Source organism: Polyodon spathula, chromosome 13 (genome assembly GCF_017654505.1).
Source record: "Polyodon spathula isolate WHYD16114869_AA chromosome 13, ASM1765450v1, whole genome shotgun sequence".
In the NCBI taxonomy this organism is placed as follows: domain Eukaryota; kingdom Metazoa; phylum Chordata; class Actinopteri; order Acipenseriformes; family Polyodontidae; genus Polyodon; species Polyodon spathula.
The window spans coordinates 36,948,283-36,969,275 of record NC_054546.1 but is presented as its reverse complement, the minus strand read 5'-3'; positions in this window follow the sequence as shown (position 1 = coordinate 36,969,275).

Genomic DNA, 20,993 nt, shown 5'->3' with positions numbered 1-20,993 from the left:
ACATACAATATCTGAACTCCTCCCCATGATGAGAGGGACGGGGGCTGCTGTTCATTAGCAGAGCGAGAAAGCATGCAAGCATGCCCAGGGGCTGGGGTATAGAAAATGACCAGTTCGCTCTAACTGTCCGCCTGGTGTATGCCTTTGAAGTGAGCTGCTGAACACTGCTGCTGCCTTTGTTCTTGGTAATTGCCTAAATGATCTTCGTGGAGCGCAGGGCTGCACTACAACTGAACTAATCCTGGGGATCCTACTGTTTCCACAGCAAGCCCCTTTGTCTCCCTCTCTGCCCAGGCCCCCTGTTTTAGGGTTATATTAGCGGCTCACGGCTGGGGGTCCAGGGGATCTGTTGTCGGGGTGAGGGGTGGTTCTGTTCCAGCAGGCTCTGCCACACGTTTACCCCCTCCCCACTCCACATTGAAATGTAAATCAGGACTCGTTCCATTCGTAAAATCATGGAGGAATAATTAGTCCGGAGCACTTAGCAACAGCAACAATAAAACACGCGCTGATCTGCACTTTCTTCCTGATTTAACCCCCTGCCGGCAATCCTACAAGCCCTCTTTCTGTCTGCATGCGTTTGCCTTCTGTATATACACCATGTTTTATAGGAGTTGTCACATGGCCATGCTGGAAATAGATCAGATACCCATAAATAAATGTAAAAAGTAATATTGGGACATTTCTGTGTGTATATGAAAGATGATACAAGATTTTTTTTTGTTTGTTTTGTCACGTACATCTCAAGAGATCGTCTTAACCATCATGCATAACAGACAAGCAGGTCTGCAGGTGTGGCTGTAGCTTTAACCCTCAACTCACCTACAGGGATCAGAATCAGTAACAATTGTGCAAAACTAGCTGTTACATGTGCATTGGTGTTTCTCTTACACTACATGTAGCAATCAGCAGAAAAGCATTAGACCGTGAATATCTCTCATCTACCATACATGAAAAAGAACATAGTAAATTATTTTAAGTCATTTGAAGTTTTTGATATACATGCCTGCCAAAGACATGCAGTATGTTTATTTGTACTGTGTAGAAGCAGGTAGCAACAATCACTCTGGCTGTGATGGAATCAGACCAAGCCAGTGATGCATTCTGAACTGGTTTGATCTTGGATTTTTAATTTTCAAAACTCATGTGACATGTACATACTGAGAAAATAGAAATATCAGGTGTGCATTCAAGAAAAAGTATTTGAAAGAAAGTACTGCTCTTATTATTATGCATGTACAGGTGCACTCCTCTTATAACAGACCCCAAGGGACAATGGAAAGATGTAGTAAACACAGTTTGAAATGCTGTATGTAACTGTGAATGTAAGTACCCTAATATAAACAATACAAGAAAGCTTAACTGCCAAAGAATAGTGGTTTATTATTCATTCAGTACATGACTCAGTGGGCCGTACAATGTGATACGTAGTACCATTTTATGAATATATATTTTCACTAAATATAATTAAAACTGTAAACGTTATAAGTTTAAACTGTACTACGGTTGTGCCAACAAAAACAATAAAAGAATAAAAGTAAACAGCAACTATCTTTCCTGCCTGACGTCACAAATGCCGCTGTGACTGTCATTTACTGTATCTTGTCTGTGCAAAATCTACCTGTGGAATATAACGTAATATAACGGTAATGTATATATTAAACTGTATGCATTAAACGCAAAACATCTGCCTGTGGAACAGGAAAATTGTACATATTAAATGATATTTACGTTATAAACTAGTCTGTTTTAACAAGAGTAATTCTCCATTATAACCCATGTGGAGTGCACCTGTATGTATGTAGAGTGTGTGTGTGTGTGTGTGTGTGTGTGTGTGTGTGTGTGTGTGTGTGTGTGTGCGTGTGTGTGTGTGTGTGTGTGTGTATGAGGGAGTTCGTGTTTAAGGGAAAGTTGAAACAGAGTTTTTATAGCATCAGTAACAAAGAGCCCCTCAGTGTCCCGGGACAGTAGCAGTACAGGGGGTATCAGGTACTCCTGGGTCCCATATAAAAGCGGCCCCTATGAATTATAAATCACAGGCCATTGGAGCCACGGCCCCTGGGATCGGGAGGGAAGGGTTTCCCGGAACAAAGGATTGGAGGGGGTTGGATTTAAAGGACCATTTCAATTGAATATTTAGCTGGAAAGAAACATTTGAGAAATAGCATGTTCAAGCAATAATCTCTTGCCCTCTCTCTCTCTCATACACACACTCACACTGCACTGACACATTGTTCTGATGCTATTTCTATCGATGTGAGGAACTCATCAGTGAATAACACAATCCATATGTTTTTCATTAACAATAACTGCACATACTAATCTAACTATTTTTACTAAATGTGCAAACGGAAGATAAAGAGTGAGCTCAGAACAATTTATTTCAATAGCAAGTCAAAACAATAAGCAGACATTTATTCATTGAACCTAACCCAAAGACTAAACCCAAGATTTTGCTGGTTGGGTCTAAATTCCCAAGCTGCAGGGGACTCTGTTTGCATGTGTACCCCTATTCCGGGCTATCTAGGCTCCAATGTTAGCCCACCATGACTGTTGCCATTCCATAGGCCATTCCGAATGGGCAGTGTGAGAGGTAGGATAGCCAGCCCTCAGCTTGCTCAGCAGCAAAATAATGAATTTTTTTTTTTTTTTTCACTGGGCTGATGAAAGGTTGATTGATATGGTGTCAGGCGCTCTGTGATGGATTCAATTGTGTGTGTGCAGGCGGCTGTGGCCCCGACCAGCCATGGCCATAGCTGCCATTCTGTGTGCCACTGCTGCAGCAGCAATAGCCGCTTTGAGAAAATGTGATTTCCGCGGCTCAGAAACCCAAGGCACAGCCCCTCTCTCTGCTGCCTGAGTTCCATTTAGTTTGAGAGTGCACAAGTGATTCTTTATTGGATGAAATCTGTGCTGGATTGGATAAAGTGTTGGAGCGCTGAGCCATCTATCACTATCACAGCCGCGCCTGGGTTCCGTCTTTAGAGAAAAGGAGAGAAAAAAAAGCTGTTATAAGATATCTGGGATTTTTTAAATGAATTGTTTTCAAAACAAATCACAGTCCCTCAGCTCTAAACTCCAAACCATATTGTTACCGTCCCAGTTCTTCAGCTCTGCTTGCCAGTCTCTCATTTCTAACCACTAGGCAACACTGCTTCACCCAGTCCTTCTATTTTAACCACTAGGCCACATATCCACCCTCCCTATTGCTCATAATTTGAATCCTTAAACTACAGAGTTTCTAGTTAAGTTTAAATTTAAGACATTTTGTAAATTGGAGTAAAAACCTTGATACATATTTCCCTCTGTGCCTTGTTTAACCATCCAGAAATTAAAAAGTTCACAGAGAAAGAAGTAAGCATATATATATATATATATATATATATATATATATATATATATATATATATATATATATATATATATATATATATATATATATAAAATTTAAAGGGGTTTTAAAGAATTTTTTCTGGTAGACCATAATATATTGTCAGCTAATATATATATATATAATTATATATATATATATATATATATATATATATATATATATATATATATATATATATACATATATTTTAGCTACCGTCCGGCTTTCTCCTTTATTAAGCAAGACCTATCCCATGATGCCGGTCCTCTCAGGACTGTCAATAAAACATTAAGTTTTTTTGTTAATAAATCATGATTACAGACTGAGAATCTTTTATTTGTGTAGACAATGAGTCCACAGAATGGATAAAAACAACCTCAAGAAACCCATTGCACTCTTTTTTTGAAGGTGTTTAGACAGGACTGGTACAATGCGGAGCTACAGCTCATTTTCAGAGATGTCTGATGCCTTGATTTCATGGCCAAATGTTTACTCTTAGTTTGCTTTGTATGCTGTGTGACTACAAACTTAACGTTAATATACATGGATACCATTTATTGTCTCAAGTTCGCAATGATGCTCATATATTTGATTATTTTTATTTATTAAAGTTATACACTTGCAAAAGAAAGTTCCATTACGACCAAAACTGGGATGTTTTGAATGGCTAATATAAATAATGAATTCATTTCAAATGGATCCTCAGTGGTGTGTGAGATCAATGAGTAAATCAATATTCATTAGTTTACTCACCACTGTTGCTGAAATGGTGGTGTGCATCAGTGTGTAAAACTAACTCTGAACTGAACAGTATCTCACTCCATCTGAAGTCTTTGTATAATTACATATAAAAATGAATTACTCTAACAGTAATTTTTATAAGTTAATATCACTAACTTACAGCCAACTGAGGCTTGTCTGAGTCTGCAATTATACTATGTTGTATTGCACTGTACGTAATGGAACATGGTGGTCTTCATGCCTGGTGCATCACGTGCATCATCATGAGTAGCATACTGTATATCACATCTCAACAGACTGAACTGAACAACGTGTGGTGGACAGCTCATGGATCTCACAGATATTCATTACGATTTTTTTCTCGCAATTTGAGGCATAACACCTGCCTCTAGCATTCATTGATGGCTCAAAACAGTTTGATTTTAGTCTTCTGCCAATGAAAATACAGGGACTGATTTCCATGGCAGATGGAAACATTGCTTTAGCCCCCCCCCCCCCCCCCCCCCCCCCAAACACAGACCAGAGAGAAGCTCATACACACAGTACTTTGTCACATTCCCTTGAGCCAAAGAGAAAAGAAAAACTGGAGATATTTCTTTGACAGACAAAAGATAATAACTTCGAATACACAATGATCTGGAGAGTAGTGAGATTGGAAATAAAGATGATAAAAAAACAGCAAGTAGCAAGTACATTTTTAAGGAAAATGTGGACTGGCATGTTTCATTTAGTCTTTTATTTCAAGTTAGATTTAAGATGACAAAAATCTAAAAATGGACATGTTTTTCTTTATATTTTTTATGGAAGACCTGCCCTGAGCTCATCCACTCATAAGCGAAATGAAATATGTTTTAAAATCATTTTGAAAAAATAGAGAGAGAGAGAGAAAAAAAAACTCAGAGGATGGAAATCAGAGAAAGATTTTCATCTTAATAATTCCTAAAAAAGTTCCTCAGTCCATTTTCCCCTGGCTGGTATTTGATGAAGAAAAAGGCTTATTTAACAGCATACTGGGTTAGCATTATGAGATCGCTTGCAGATTTTTCTTTGATAGCAAAACTACAAGCCAAAAACTAGCGTAACTCGGAAACACCATTATCTGTACAGAGCTGCATTTGAACAGAAATTTGGTTTGAATCACAGGCAAAGCCCGTGGAATTGGAAGAAAATAAATCATAATAGATTAGAAATGGCTATACATAAGCAGAAGGTTGTTTGCCTTTACGTAACTCCTTGATAAAAGTTTAGCAGTTTTACAGTTTAGCATGCTTTATGCATGCTCATACAATGTATTCACAGAGCTCCTTTTTTTTTACCATACCAGTACTTTATGTGATTAACTATCCTTGCCTCTGCTTGACCATAGTATGCCATAGTAAAAATTAAGAATGGCAGGCTGATTTTCAATGGTGTGCTGGGATATGCAACCACTGAGCAACCCAATCCCAATGTCTTCCATGCTGCAACCCAGCGCTGGCTTTTTCTAACCACTAAGCTACTGAAACCCATAAACTTCCACATTGTAGCTCAGCTCTCAAACTGCTACCTTTCACCCAGCAGCCCAGCAATCTATATTAAGATGCTCACACTCAGGGATTGCAGCCTGTGCTTGCCTCACAGATCGCTGATCGCACCCTTTGACTTGCTGTAACATGTTGACACTGTGTTTTGGAAACACTCTGTGATAATGCTGTTCTATTGATCAGTTATCTGTAGTGCGTGTGAAGAGATCTGAGGTCTTAAATCTAGACTGATTACTGATACCAATGCCAACCAGACCAACTTGCAGACTCTAGTACTCAAACTCAAGCCTCCAGATGTGAAAAGCTAGTGCATTGACCAAATATGCCACCTAGTTCTGTTCTCTGTATCTGTTTGTATTTGTGTGTGTGTGTGTGTGTGTGTGTGTGTGTGTGTGTATGTGCGTGCTAGACAATGAGACACGCTCCCTCACAGGCTGTGGCAGTGTGAAGGGGTATTAATGTGTGAGCCTGTGATAAATCTCACGTGTATCAGTCATGGTGTCAGGATAACAGAGCCGCTCACTCACACAGAGGCACATCTTTCTACTTCAGTAGCAATGCTGGGCCCAGAAGAAGCCTTTTAAAATAAAATTTAACACTGGGGGTTATAGGGATGGATAATTAGATAAAGTACGGACGACCAAACGGACTGCCACTGCTTCGATTTGCAAACCAAGGTATCCCCTTTTATTCTTCATTATTATTGCTACATCAATATTATCTAGTTAGTTTCAAAAAGCCAATTCTGATCGCTGCACTGTACAGTACCTCTCTCTCTTCCAGATCTGAATATCACTAACAAATGCTTGCGGAGATAATTGACAGTTATAAGAAACTAGTTAATATGGTAATCATTATAAAAAAAAAAATGAAAAAAAAAATGAATGAAATCATTTTTAAAAATGTCAAGTATAAGTGTATAATTAATATCACTTTTATTTGCATCACATCATACATTTTTGTGTTTTTTAAAGTCTGCATTGTCAGTTTTAACATATACTGGCATAAATGCTGTGTTTGTACAGTATATACATGTGAGGCATTTGATTGGTCTGGATGTCGATGATGAACTGTATGTATTACAGATTTTATTGAAAGTAAATTAGGACTTGTTTAAAGTGCAAGGGGCTCTTTTAATAGGTATAGAGTTGTGGGTCTTATGACTATTATACATTGCCTGATACATACTGTTATTCTACTCAGCTACAAAAAGCTTAATTTCAATCATGCTGTGTGAATGTAGCTAATTATTAAAACAATTATTTGTTTATTTACTATCCATCATCTGTAAGTATTTCTAGTGATTGATGAGTATACTGTTTGACCCAGATTATCCTTGGATATAGTGGTGTTTGTGTTATTTTAAATATATATATATAACTATATATATATATATATATATATATATATATATAGATATATATATCTATATATATATATATATTATATATAGTAATGAGTTTCATAAATATTAACCCGTGTTTTACTCCACTTACTGCTGGAGTAAACATATTGAAAAACTAGCCCTAGGTGTGTTACGTTTCTTGTTCAATGTAGTTTAAAAAATAAATCACAAAAGATGAAAGATACATATAAAATACTATAGGCTTGAAAAACATTTATTTATGGGAATAAAACAATTGTATCCCATCTAGTATTCTAGTATTCTAGTATTATAATGAGTCGATGTTCTGTATATTTCTAGTATTCTACTATTATGAGTCGATGTTCTGTATATTTCTAGTATTCTACTATTATGAGTCGATGTTCTGTGTATTTCTAAAGTGGGCTAGTGGAGAGGGGCTAGGGGCTGTGATTCAGGCAGATATTTACTTGCATGCTCATTAGGATTACATTTGGGATTCTGATCATCCCCTGCCTTTCCCCATAATATTATGTTGTTCCTCTTTCTCTATATCTCTCTTCAGTCACATATACTTGTTTATACTGTCCTGTGTTTATTACTTCTAGGGTCTAATTAATTTTCATTTGGTTTTGTATTCAGCGATACATTCAGGTGTTTTGTATGGGTTTACCTAATTGCAGTTTAATAATAGCTGTCACATTTTAATTCAATTAGGTTTCATCTGTCAGCACATTTCATGTGATTAGTCTAATTAATGTTTATTTGGATTGATAAATGATGTGTAATTGAATCCAAATTCATATTGCTCCGCCTTTTCTTAATTTATTACACAAATTCATCATTTTCCTAAACAACTCCTTCCAGTAACAGTAAAAGGTGAATTTAAATAGGCTCCTAGAATTGGATTTAACTAAAACCAACCTGGGCCTAGACTAAATGACTTTGAGTTGAACTTAAACTTGGACTCGAATCATTAAGACTTATAAAATCTCTCTTTAAGCTCCTGTTTGTATAACTGAATAAGAGGAGATTACGGACTGTTTCTTGGCAGTAACACACATAATTATACACAGACTTATTGGCAAAACTGGTCTGTAATCTCTAATATTTCCAGATGTCGAGGATAGTATTACAATTATATGCAAATACATTTGAAAGTAGGTAGGGATATCACTCTGGTGGTGAGGTCTCAGGAAGGTTCCCAGGTGAATTTACCAGAGTGTACAAACTAGTTAGGGTGTTTTTTTTTCTTTCTTTCCGAAAGCTACTTTAACCAAACTAGTATTGGGAGATTCTAGTCAAAACAGCTTCTTCTGCAGCGTTTCCCAAACCTCACCAGTATGTGGTCTGGGGCAGCTGTGAGATATGTGTGGAGGGTTAGAATCCACTGCAGCAACATCAGGGGCACACATTTCTTTCAATCTTCAGTATAGCCACACATTAATACAAGAGAAACGTTATTCCTTTAGTCATCCTAGAAAACTGCATTGGTTTTCTCCAAATTGCTCCCTTAAGTGATACTCGATAACCAAACGATACAAGTGTTGTTGAGGTTTAGGTAACACTGGATAATCAGCTCCATTTTAATATAAGTTTCTATTCTTTATACAACTATATCAAATGATTGAGTGTTTAAAATTATGGGAACCCACTACATTTGGCATCTGTCAAAATCCTCTATTTTGAACAACAAGACATAGAGTAGCAAATGCAGTGGCACTATACTCATGGTCACTGACACTTAGGGTAACTAACTGTCTGGCTTTGGTGTCACTGTTGGGGGTAGTTGCAATGCCCCTCAATAAGTGTATCCTGAAGGACCGTTACCATACTGGCAGTGCCGGGTCTTTTCTAAGCAGAGACCGGAAATGATATAGAATTGTATTCAATTTTGTGGTGTGTATGTGTGTGTGTGTGTGTGTGTGTGTGTGTGTGTGTGTGTGTGTGTGTGTGTGTGTGTGTGTGTATTTTTTTTAACACATCTGACTTATTTTATGAGTAATTGTTTTATCAGTTAATAATAATAACAAAATAATTTGTGTAATGTAAATTGAGTCTGCAAACACACATCACATGTGAGCTGGATATTTTTTTTTTTCCTATTTCCTCTTCCAGTTTCTGCTGTGTACACTGCATGTATTACAGTTACTTGTGGTGAGCAGTGTGTTCCTCAAGGCAGGTCATTAGCACTGTGCTGGGGATAACACTGCTCTACACTCTTGTATTACACTACACTTTGTATGGGTTCTCCAGGGCTAGGATATACAGCTTTTAAAAATAGAAACTGTAATTTTATTTTTCAAGCGCATACACAGAGATACTCACAGATTCCTAGACTCTGAGAGTCATTTCTATGAGTTTTAGATCTTTTTTCATGATACACACTCAAAAGCTACAAATGTAGTATAAGAGTGCATCAGAATCAACACGATAAATACAATAAATATAGCAGGTATAATATAAAGCATAGCATGTCAATAAATATAATGAGAATGAAAACCAAATTATTACATGCAGTTAAATTGCACTTTTAAAAAATGTAATTCAGTTTTCTAAACTTGAATTATATTGTAAATTAAAACAATTTTAATATTGCATTTTTACTATTAATCACCCCCCCCCATTTATTATTATTATTATTATTATTATTATTATTATTATAATAATAATAATAATAATAATAATAATAATAATAATAATAATAATAATAATAATAATAATAATACTTATTATATATATTGACTATATCCGCATTTACTATAAATTGTATTTGAACACAAACTGTCACCCGAACGGCAGTGTATTGCTATGCCGTCAAACAAACAAAATGTAAAAGGTTGTTTTAGCCGGATCGGCTCAGTTTAATTTGGAACCTTTGAAACTTTACATATTAGGGGTACAACAACACCACCACCACCTCCCCCCCCATAAAATTTCTTGAGGAGTGTTTGGTTTTACCAAACTTTCACACAAAGCATACGGTACCTCGACTAACTGTGCAGGTGGTTGTTTGTACGGCGTGAACCAAACCAAACGAGTGATGGTATGCGCCCAATCAACAGCACTTGTTCCTATGATTGCCAATAGTTTATTTGTACAAGTGTTGGAGAAGTATCGCAGAAGCGACAACGTTTTAAAATCGATGCCCTGTTGTGAGAGGTCTCTGCAACGGTCTGTTTGCGGCTTTTTGAAAGGCTTGCGCGATCGGGACAATGGCCGGCTTGCTGCAGCTACAGAACCCGGCCTCCAGTAACTTTGTTGTGGGGTTGGAGTTTGACAAGAACGCATGACGTGAAATAAAAGCCATATGCCTGAGTGTCACTCCCGTTCAGTCTCAGCACACGATCGGGACAAGGGCTGGTTGGCTGTGTTCTAACCAAATTATTATTATTATTATTATTATTATTATTATTATTATTATTATTACAGTAGGAATATTTGTTCTGCAATCATATAACACACGCCTAAATAAACACATATTTTGAATGCATCTGACAATGCAGTAACTCGGTTCTTTAACTAATTTGTTATGCATTAATTAATTTGTAATGCATAACTGTATATCTTGTTGGCTACTATTACTTTTAATACTACTACTGATAATAATTAGAATACTAAATTACGACTGGGGTGATTAAAATATGCTTTTATTAACTAGTTGAACCAAAGTATTTGGTTCCATCTCGGATACCTAAAGTAGAGTATGCATAATTAATTATTATTTATTTATTAAAATTTTATCGTTTTTAATTCTCTATTTTTTACTCTGTGAAAAATCTCAAACAGCACCAGTTTATGTTTATGATATGAATTATTGCGCACATGTAAAATAAATAAAACACACCGACTTAAATGATTAATTAGTCTTAATTATTATAATATAGGTAATGAAAGACACATATAAAATTCTATAGGCTTAAAAAACACGTATCGGGGGGGTGGGGGACACATTGCTAGCTTTAATATAACAACTAATTAAACATATTTTGGAAGATGCAAATATAAATCAATGCTTCTGTAACCCTTTAACCAGACTAAACTGTTGAATAAATTATTATTTTTTTTTATGTTATTCGTTTAAAAAACCTGAAAGAAAATTAGGTCGGTATTTTGAAAAATAGACCGAATAATTTAAATGAAGATAGTTAATATTGCGTTAATTCATTCTAAATCAATTATATTGCGTTTAATTAGTAAGATTTTACTGTTTATATATATTATATATATATATATATATATATATATATATATATATATATATATATATATATATTATACACACACACACACACACACACACACACCAACTCTGAGTATTTTTACATTCCACATTGCTGCTATACTTTGGATTTTACAAATTCAAAATATTTTTAAGTGACCAGTCGTTTGCGTTTCTCCAGACTACAGGTATTTCAGCAAAGGTAGCATTTAGATGTAATTAGATGGTTTTAATTACCTTTGTTGTTCTTTAAGTAGCAATTGTGAAGCTAAACGTTGTTTTTTTTAACCCTGTAAAAATGAATATTCTAAAACTAAGCTCAATTCATTTGCGTAATAAATGTAATTATTTATTCACACACAAAATCGTACAAAAAAAAAAAAAAAAAAAAAAAAAAAAAAAAAAAAGCATTTTGAACAAAAAAACTTACAATTGTAATTATATTTTAATTGCTATAAAAACCATGTTTAATTCAGTCTCTGGAAACTGTATTGATAGTTAAGTTGGAAGCGGTTCTGAATTCGTAGCCGAATTCCTGAGCGCTTAGAAATTGGCTAATTAATCCAAGCTATTAAACAGCGATCAAGGATAACAGCACCTAATTGCTTCAAAGAGGTTAAAGCTAATTATTACAGCCTAATTGAAATCCTTTAGAAAACATGGCTTTGTGTATTCACAGCAGCCGCTTTCTGTTCTATTCACATTGAAATGAGAGCCCCAAACTTTGGCACAGAAACAGTCATCAGCAGCACGCCTTTGCGCTCTGAGTCTGTCATTAATGTAATTAACTATTCTCATCCAATGATGTATTAACTTGAAGCGAGAAGTTTACTGTTTGGCTATATTTAGCGTGCTGTCTTAACAATAAAAATACAAAGTATTATTATTATTATTATTATTATTATTTATTATTGTTTTGGTTTTGAGGGCAATCAAGAACAGATTTCTTTTTTTTTTTAATTTTCGTTACAGTAATCTTAAAAAAAAAATAGTATTTTGCCCCGTTTTTAAAATAAAGATAAATATTTTCTGCATCTGTAAAGGTAATCCGCTGCCTGCACACCTGTCTTATTAAACAAACTCGCATGCCCTCCTCCCCCGCGCACTTGTACGCCCTGCTTCATCAAACAATATGATGGTGTAAAGATTTCTTTTAATTTAACGGTTTCATGTATTTAATTTTTTGGCACTAACATGAAAATGGGAGTTTGTATGTAAACGTTTTAAATAATTATTTATAGAGCAAATTAAATTGAATGAAATACTTACATTTACATGAAGGTGTAGTTGCTTTGCAAATAAATAATAACTAAAACTAAATTTAAAAAAATCCGATGTAAGTACAAACATTCAAAGAATACAAAATTAAACGATAATAACCAACTTCACTGTAAAACTATAAAGATATTTTATGCTAAAATATTTAACCCGTCATTTCTGTTTTCGGAACCTGCATGCGAACTAAATACAAATACAAGGTATTGCAAATGAGTTTTTAGCGATTTCATACACGTGGAACACAGTGCGATTCTTTTAACAATACAATAACAATGTAGGTACGGATAGGTTAGGGACTATTATATTCCAGATAGACAGAATGTTCTTTCGACCTGCTATCTATTACATTTCTAGGCTGCGTTTGTTATATGTAAGCTAATAGATTCCTTTCATATAAATATATGGTATTATTAAGATGCATTTTAAATATATACAAGTGGTCAAAATATATCTCATACAGCCAAGTTATAACATATATCTTTGATATCTATATTCATATGCACTTTAAAGTGCACATCATACAGAAACGTGCTAAAACTGACGCAAAATGTGATTGATTTAGAACTTTAGAACATGTAATAACGAACTGTTTAAGAAGAATAATCCATCAGTGCGTTAACATTCAACGTTGTCTTTTTATCAACACGATTACTGTGTTAATTTTGTATACAGGTAGGCTATGTTAAAAAAAAAAAAAAGCTTTCTAAGTATGGCAGTAGGCTCCAAATATATTGATATTTTCCATGTTATACAGTATACATGTTTAGGGACTCTGTGTGTGTGTGTGTGTGTGTGTGTTTGTGTTTGCGCGTGCGTGCGTGCGTGTGTGTGTTTGTGTTTGTGTGTGTGTGTGTGTGTGTGCGAGTGAGGGGGAAAGTGTAAGTAATGAATAATAAGTAGAATAATGCATTTAAGGCATATGAGAGCGTTGGCTTCCATGGAATAATTTTGAATGATAAAAACCAAGTGAACAAACTCCTGGGAGCCACAAGGTCAAGTCCATGACCCCTGACCTCTGGCAGTCTCCGTCTGGAGGGACAAGGACTAGAGGGGGTGGGGGTGAGTTCTCTCTTCAGCAAAGCGTTTTGGTCCCAGGTCCTCTTAGCTCCAACGTACACTTTATTTATTATTTATTGTACTTATTAAAAGCTATTTTATAAGAGCCAGGTCCTTAGAGATGACACAAGCATCATTTTTTTTCCCAAGCCTGTTACCATAAAATGAACACTCAAGCGCTCCTAAAAATCTGAAATATAATAATAATAAAAAAGGAACGCTGGCTTTAATTATTCAGTATTGGTTACATTTAAAATACAATTGTTTATTAAAAACGTCATACTATTTCCAGAGCAGCCAATATAATATAAAAAAACAAACTTTCGGAACAATAATGTTTGCGTTTTTCTTCAATTATATTTTATATGATATACAAAACTAAAAAAAACGTTATGCAGTCTGTACTTTACTGGATCGTTTTCTCTAATATGCAGGGACGTGTACATTCTTTCTTATCAATTTGAACATTCGATGCTGACTCACTATCCATAAATCAATTTCTAACCCAAAATATTAGATTTGCAAATTGATGAGCACGGGCCACTCACAAGCGCACAAATACATACAAACAGCTGCGTCTTCCGAGGCAACACAGAAGGAGAGAAATCTAGGGCTTGAGAGGTCAAGAAGGCAGGAGACAGGCGGGACGGCCGGCTGCCGCATCTTGAACCTAACAGATGGTGAAGGTTAGGTGACATCCCCTCGCTTGGTCTTTCCCCAGTAATTGAGCATAATTTGAGCGCCGAGAGAGCGGACCTGGACACTGTCAGGACGAGGAAGGAGAGACGAGGTTAATATGAAAATGATTTCGCATTACCGGCGGCTTTATTTATTTGGCCGCTTTCTCCCCGGGCTGCCCTCCCGCTGTGTATGCTTGTGGAAAGAAGAGAACAAAGAACTATGTACCAAAGCCACTATATCCTGTGGTATTCTGAATTTACAGTTTGTTTATATCTAGGCTGTACTTATGTGTTTTATGTACAGTATCTGAATAATAAATAAATTATTAAAATGGGGAGTCTTGTTGGTACTGTAAAACATGTTTTGATTGAGGATAGTTTTAATACAAACTCAACCAGTATAATTCAATCTCTTATAAAAAAAAAATAAAAAAAAACAGTTCTCAACCATTACAAATTCTCTCAGATTTGAATAGGCAGACCCTACTCAAATATACTACATTTGCACCAGATTTGAATCCTTATTATTTTCATAAACCAAACAGGAAACTACTGTACCATAGAAATTCTGTGTCAAGATAGGAGAAACTTGAGGACCAATCTAGCCAGGAGGGGGTGGCTCTTTGGTGTGATGAAGTCCTTTACAAGTATTGAACTAATAATCAAACTGAGAGATTTAACCTTACAAGCTCAGGAGATTGTTTCTGGGGGTAGGCTATATAGGCACTCCAGGGAACCTTGTTTCAGTTTAAAGTAATCTTGATGAATCTGATTTATAGTGTTAGTAAAGCACATAACTGAAGCTGAGATAAAACAAATTCTAACATTTTCAAGACAAAATACTATTTTTTTGTTAGTGCATGTTGCTCATTTGTAAAATAAATAATGTATTTACTGAACCACTTCCATGCTCCTTACCTGACTGTGTTCTGCACTGACAATGTTCTACTCTTGATAAGAAACGTTGTGTTTTTATTGGAACATGTTGGAAAAAGAAAATACATTTGTTGAAAAAAAAGCTAAGATAATTGTATTGCCCCATGGCAGATAATATTTAGTGATTTGAGTTTATCGATAACTGTTATCAATTCTCATCCCCTCCATTTTGCATGTCTTTATATATCAGCGCAACAATAACTTTTTGTTAGTTTGTTTTTAAAATTAACCACACATGGGACACTGAAAGAACAGGGATGGGAAGACATTGAGATAGACACATGATAAAACGTGGTAAATTATGAAAAACACTTGTGGACTGAATATAATACAAGCATGGTAAATATGCAAAATCACCGGAAATTGGTTGTGGCAAACATTTTATGAGGTGATACAAGCAAGTATAAGATGTTACAGTAAGCAGCTGCTGCTGAAACAAAGGTATGGACCAGTTTGCATTTCCAATGTATATAAAGGACAGTAAACTGAAGCTGCTGTGTGGTGTGTTTGTACCCCAGTAATTGCTAAACCTTGAGTTAATATTTGAATTATATACCATAATTAAATGAATATAATCTGAATCTTGTGTAGAACATGTATCCCGTGTATAACACGCATATTTGACCAACTTCGGGTGACATCACTTGTGTAGTGTGTACATCTTGAGTAACACAATAGCATACTATATAGTATACCATAACCTTATTATAACATGCACATCGTACATAACATGCAACCCCTTAATAAAATGCAGAAATTCTCCCATATATTGTTAAAATGACAGTACAGCTGCAAATGCTATTAAGTAATGATTATGTCTACAGCTGCTTTTGAACTTGAGTCAGAGAATACATTTTTGTGGCCATTGTCTGTACCTAAATTGTACTTTTTTTGGGTAATTCAGAAGTGTGTAACCCACAAATTAAATTTAAATTATGGCACACGCTATCCTTATAGCAGCTTTTAATCACAAATAACTGTGACAACTGTGTGCAATTTAAAAATACTAACACTGCATAGAAAACTGAAAAAAAAAACACCCGTTATCTTTATCACAGTTGTTGTGCTATTTGGTACTTTTTATGTTATAAGGATTATTACAAACACAGTGGCACCATCATTAAAATTGAACCCAAGGGTGAGTGTAAATGATAGATATTCGTAAACAACATAAGGTGCACACACACACACACACACACACACACACACACACACACATATATATATATATATATATATATATATATATATATATATATATATATATATATATATATATATTTCTTTTTTTTATTTTTTGTATGACTTATAACTCTTGTCGTCTCTCGTAATGGAACACATTTTTAATGGTGTTTTTTTTTCGTAAGATTTTTGAAAGATTAAAGATGTCAAAACAACCCCTTTCCATTTCTCAAAATAACAAGAGTGCAAGCAGTTAAGGGTGTCTACCTTCTAGGAGGAACATTACCTTCACAAGGAGCTTGAAATCTCTCTCAGCTCTCCAAAACATCTTCAAATAAATAATAATTATTCCCCCCCCCCCCCCCCCCCCCCCCACACCACACACACACACACACACACACACGCACACACACACACACACACACACACACACACACACACAAGGTTGTTACTGACTACCGCTGAATGGTAGACAGCAAAATAAGCCAAATTAAATAAGGCCAGGCCTTATACTTCCCTATCCATACGGCTACTGTGTGTTATTAACGTGCAGTAAATACAGTCAGGACGAGATCTGTAATTGTATTTCTCTTTGTAGTAACCCTTTTTATGAAGGAATAAACCGAGGCTAGCCGAATAACAATCCCCCATCAAGTATGCTTCGGCTGTCACCAGATGTTCGACTCTACTTTAGTAAAAAAAAAAGAAAGAATAAAAATCCATGGCCCATCTCTATTTTTTTTTTCGTCCTTTACTTTAATCTTATTGATGATGTCTCGACAGGCTGAGGCATGCTTTCACAGGCAGCAATTTCACTGCGCAATATGCGACTCGCACACAAGATAGTGAGGCAGAATAGGTCCTGGCAGGGAGGCAGCCAAACACACACTCCACAGCAATGGAGAGAGAGACAGAGGGAGAGAGACCATCATTTTGTACTTAACCCTGTGTCTAGAACTAAGGACATGTTCAACGTAGCTTTCATATACTAGCACCTGGATAAAAAATGGTTCACTGTTAAATCGCTTTAAAATAAATACAGTTCAAATACAACACATTTTATTCTTGTCAAAATTTTTCAGCTTCAGTTTTATTTATATGTGTTAAAACAAACAAACAAAAAAAACCTGAATACTAGATTTGGGTTAATTTGAATTGTCGTTAATCCACATAACAAAATCAACCCCCAATTTGACAATCTGGCAAACTTAGAAGTCTTGGTTTACAGTGCAGGACTTAACGGCAGGCGGTGTTCAGGTCAGATTTGAGGTGTGCTTATGTCAGAATTGTGTGTGGAAGCTCTCATGGCGTCTGCCTGACTGGAGCCAATGCCATTGTCAATCACCTTCCATGAGCACTAATTTCACAAGAGCCAACAATAAAAAATATCCCCAATATCATCATCCATCTTGTTACTTGTATGTGTGCTGTCCACTCTAAATGCTGACACAGACAGCGCCTCTTCTTTTGAAACCCAGATGACTTACAGTATTCCTGTAGTTTATATTAATCTGACCAAAATATTTCACTTGTACGAAAACAGCCCAGTTAGATAAAGGGGATCAGCTATATAACGTTTTGTTATTGCTTTCTGCAAAAAAAGCCAAGTTCCACAAAGATATGCTTTAACAAAGGATTAGCTCAATAAATAGTGATAGAAAAAAGTAAATCGAGAAACAATTTGGGGTTAACTATGTACATTGGGCTCTGTACATTATACTTAAAAGGCCCTTTGTTTAATTTTTTAAAGGGTTTTATAAAGTCTACTGATTTTAACCAAAAACCTGGCCTTCTCAAGCATGTCAATTTTTTTTTTTTTTTTGAAAATATGAAAAAAATCTTCATCTATATTCTTCAGCGACAATTTAGTCCACATTACCAATACAAACCATGACTATAGCTAATTATTAATACTTGTACACAATTTAGCTATAATAATGTATGTTTATATAATAGCCATATAACTCCTATATGTTTTATTGTCATCTTGCATCATTATCAACTACAATTTAAATAACACATTGTCATTTACCAGATTCCCTTTACCAGAATTAGCTTTTTTTCAGCCACTTTCTTTTCATTTTTGAAGGCAAACAAACACATTAAGCAAGAGGGGGAAATTCACAAATCCTGTACTTCATCCCAGTCATTACATGTAGAACATTTACTGTGGAAAATGAAGAGAACAAGTAGAACTAAACATTTTAAAAACACTTCTGAGCCCTTGAATTAAATTCACAATTTGTTTATTGTTTGTTATTGTTTTTTTTATATAGTTTTGTAACATCAATAAGTGTTTTTCTTTTAAGAAAAAAGTGTGCTCATATATATACAGTGGCTTGCAAAAGTATTCAGACCCTTGGCCAATTCTCTCATATTACCGAATTACAAACGGTACATTGAAATTTCGTTCCGTTTGATATTTTATTTTTAAACACTGAAACTCAGAATCAATTATTGTAAGGTGACATTGGTTTTATGTTTGGAAATATTTTTAAGAAAAATAAAAAAAATGAAATATATTGATTGCATAAGTATTCAACCCCTGTGCTGTGGAAGCCACCAGTTTGCGCCAATGAAATAAATTGCCCTAACGAGGACACAATTACCTTACCATTGGCCTCACATCTGCGAACCATTAAAGTTGCTGTCACATTTTCTGGATAAAAACCCCACTGTTGAAGGATCATTGGTAAGGCTGTGAATCTGAAGGAAAATGAAGACCAAAGAGCATTCTACAGAAGTTAGAGATAAAGTAATACAAATGCATAGATTAGGGAAAGGGTACAAAATAATATCCAAGTGTTTGAATATCCCTGTGAGCACAGTTGGAACAATAATCAAGAAGTGGAAGCTGCATCACACCACCCAGGCACTGCCAAGAAAAGGCTGTCCCTCAAAACTCAGCGCTCAAACAAGAAGGAGACTTGTGAGAGAAGCCAACAATCACTTTGAAGGAGCTACAGAGTTCAGTAGCTGGGAGTGGAGTAATGGTGCACCAGTCAACCATATCAAGAGCTCTGCGTAACACTGGCCTGTATGGGAGGGTGGCAAGAAAGAAGCCGTTACTCAAAAAGTACCATCTGAAAGCACGTTTGTAGTTTGCCAGAAAGCATGAGAGTGACCCAGCTGCGATGCGGGAAAAGGTTTTGTGGTCAGATGAGACCAAGAACTTTTTGGCCAAAACTCAAAGCGCTATGTGTGGCGCAAACCTAACACTGCCCATGCCTCAAGACACAGCACCCCTACAATGAAGTATGGTGGTAGCAGCATCGTGCTGTGGGGATGCTTCTCATCAGCAGGGACTGGGCATCTTGTTACAATTGAAGGAAGAATGGATGGAGCAAAATACAGGAAAATACTGCAAGAGAATCTGCTTCAGTCCACTAAAAAACTGAAGCTTGGGAGGAAATTTACCTTTCAGCAGGACAATGATCCCAAGCACAAGGCCAAAGCAACACTGGAGTGGCTCAAGAACAAAAAGGTGAATGTCCTACAGTGGCCCAGTCAAAGTCCTGATCTCAATCCCATTGAGAATCTGTGGCACTATTTGAAAATTGAGGTCCACAAGCGTCGTCCAACCAACCTGAAAAACCTTGAGCAGATCTGCCAAGAAAAATGGGCCAAAATCACTCCGACACTGTGTGCAAAGCTGCTACATACTTACCCCAAAAGACTTAAAGCTGTTATTGCAGCGAAAGGTGGCTCTACCAAATATTAATGTGTGGGGGTTGAATACTTATGCAAACAAGATATTTCAGTTTTTTATTTTTCTTAAAAATATTTCCCAACATAAAACCAATGTCACCTTACAATAATTGAATTTGAGTTTAAGTGTTTTAAAATAAAATATCGAACAGAAGGAAATTTCAGTGTACCATTTGTAATTCAGTAATATGAGAGAATTGGTCAGGGCTCTGAATACTTTTGCAAGGCACTGTATGTAATAGATGTTTATTAACGTTTTTTGTGTATAGATATTGCTGCTGCCTCTCGTCAGGTTATGTGAACAAACATTTTTAATGAAAATGCAAAGTGGTGTTTCTGTAATATATATATATATATACTATTGTTCTATTTGATTATTATTATTATTATTATTATTATTATTATTATTATTATTATTATTATTATTTATTTTGCATTTCATATTATAGTGTAAAGTTTAAAATGTATAATGCTCTATTTTCACTTGACAGTAACTGCATTATTTACCTGGATGTAAATATAAACATACACGGGTTATTCAGCCACCCTCATTTGCAGAATAACTACGGTACTCCATTAACATATATTAATTGCAAAGAGGTATTTCTCTATTATGTGGATTTTTATCTATTTATTTATCTTTATCTATTATGTGAATCTGCAAATAATGGCATTTTTTTAATGTACAGATAATACACAACATAAGTATACTTTCAAACTGCATGAATTACTACACTATAGTGCAAACTCTCAAATGGCCAAACTGTAGCTGCTGTTGCTTTAATGAGTGAAGTGAATATATTCAAATTGGTTAGAAAGTCCCAACATTCGTAAAACACCCATCAAGACTGAATACAATTAAACAATCAATAGGTTTAGAAGTTAAATAATCAAAGCGTACTTAAAGAAAGGCAAGTAATAAACTCTTCAT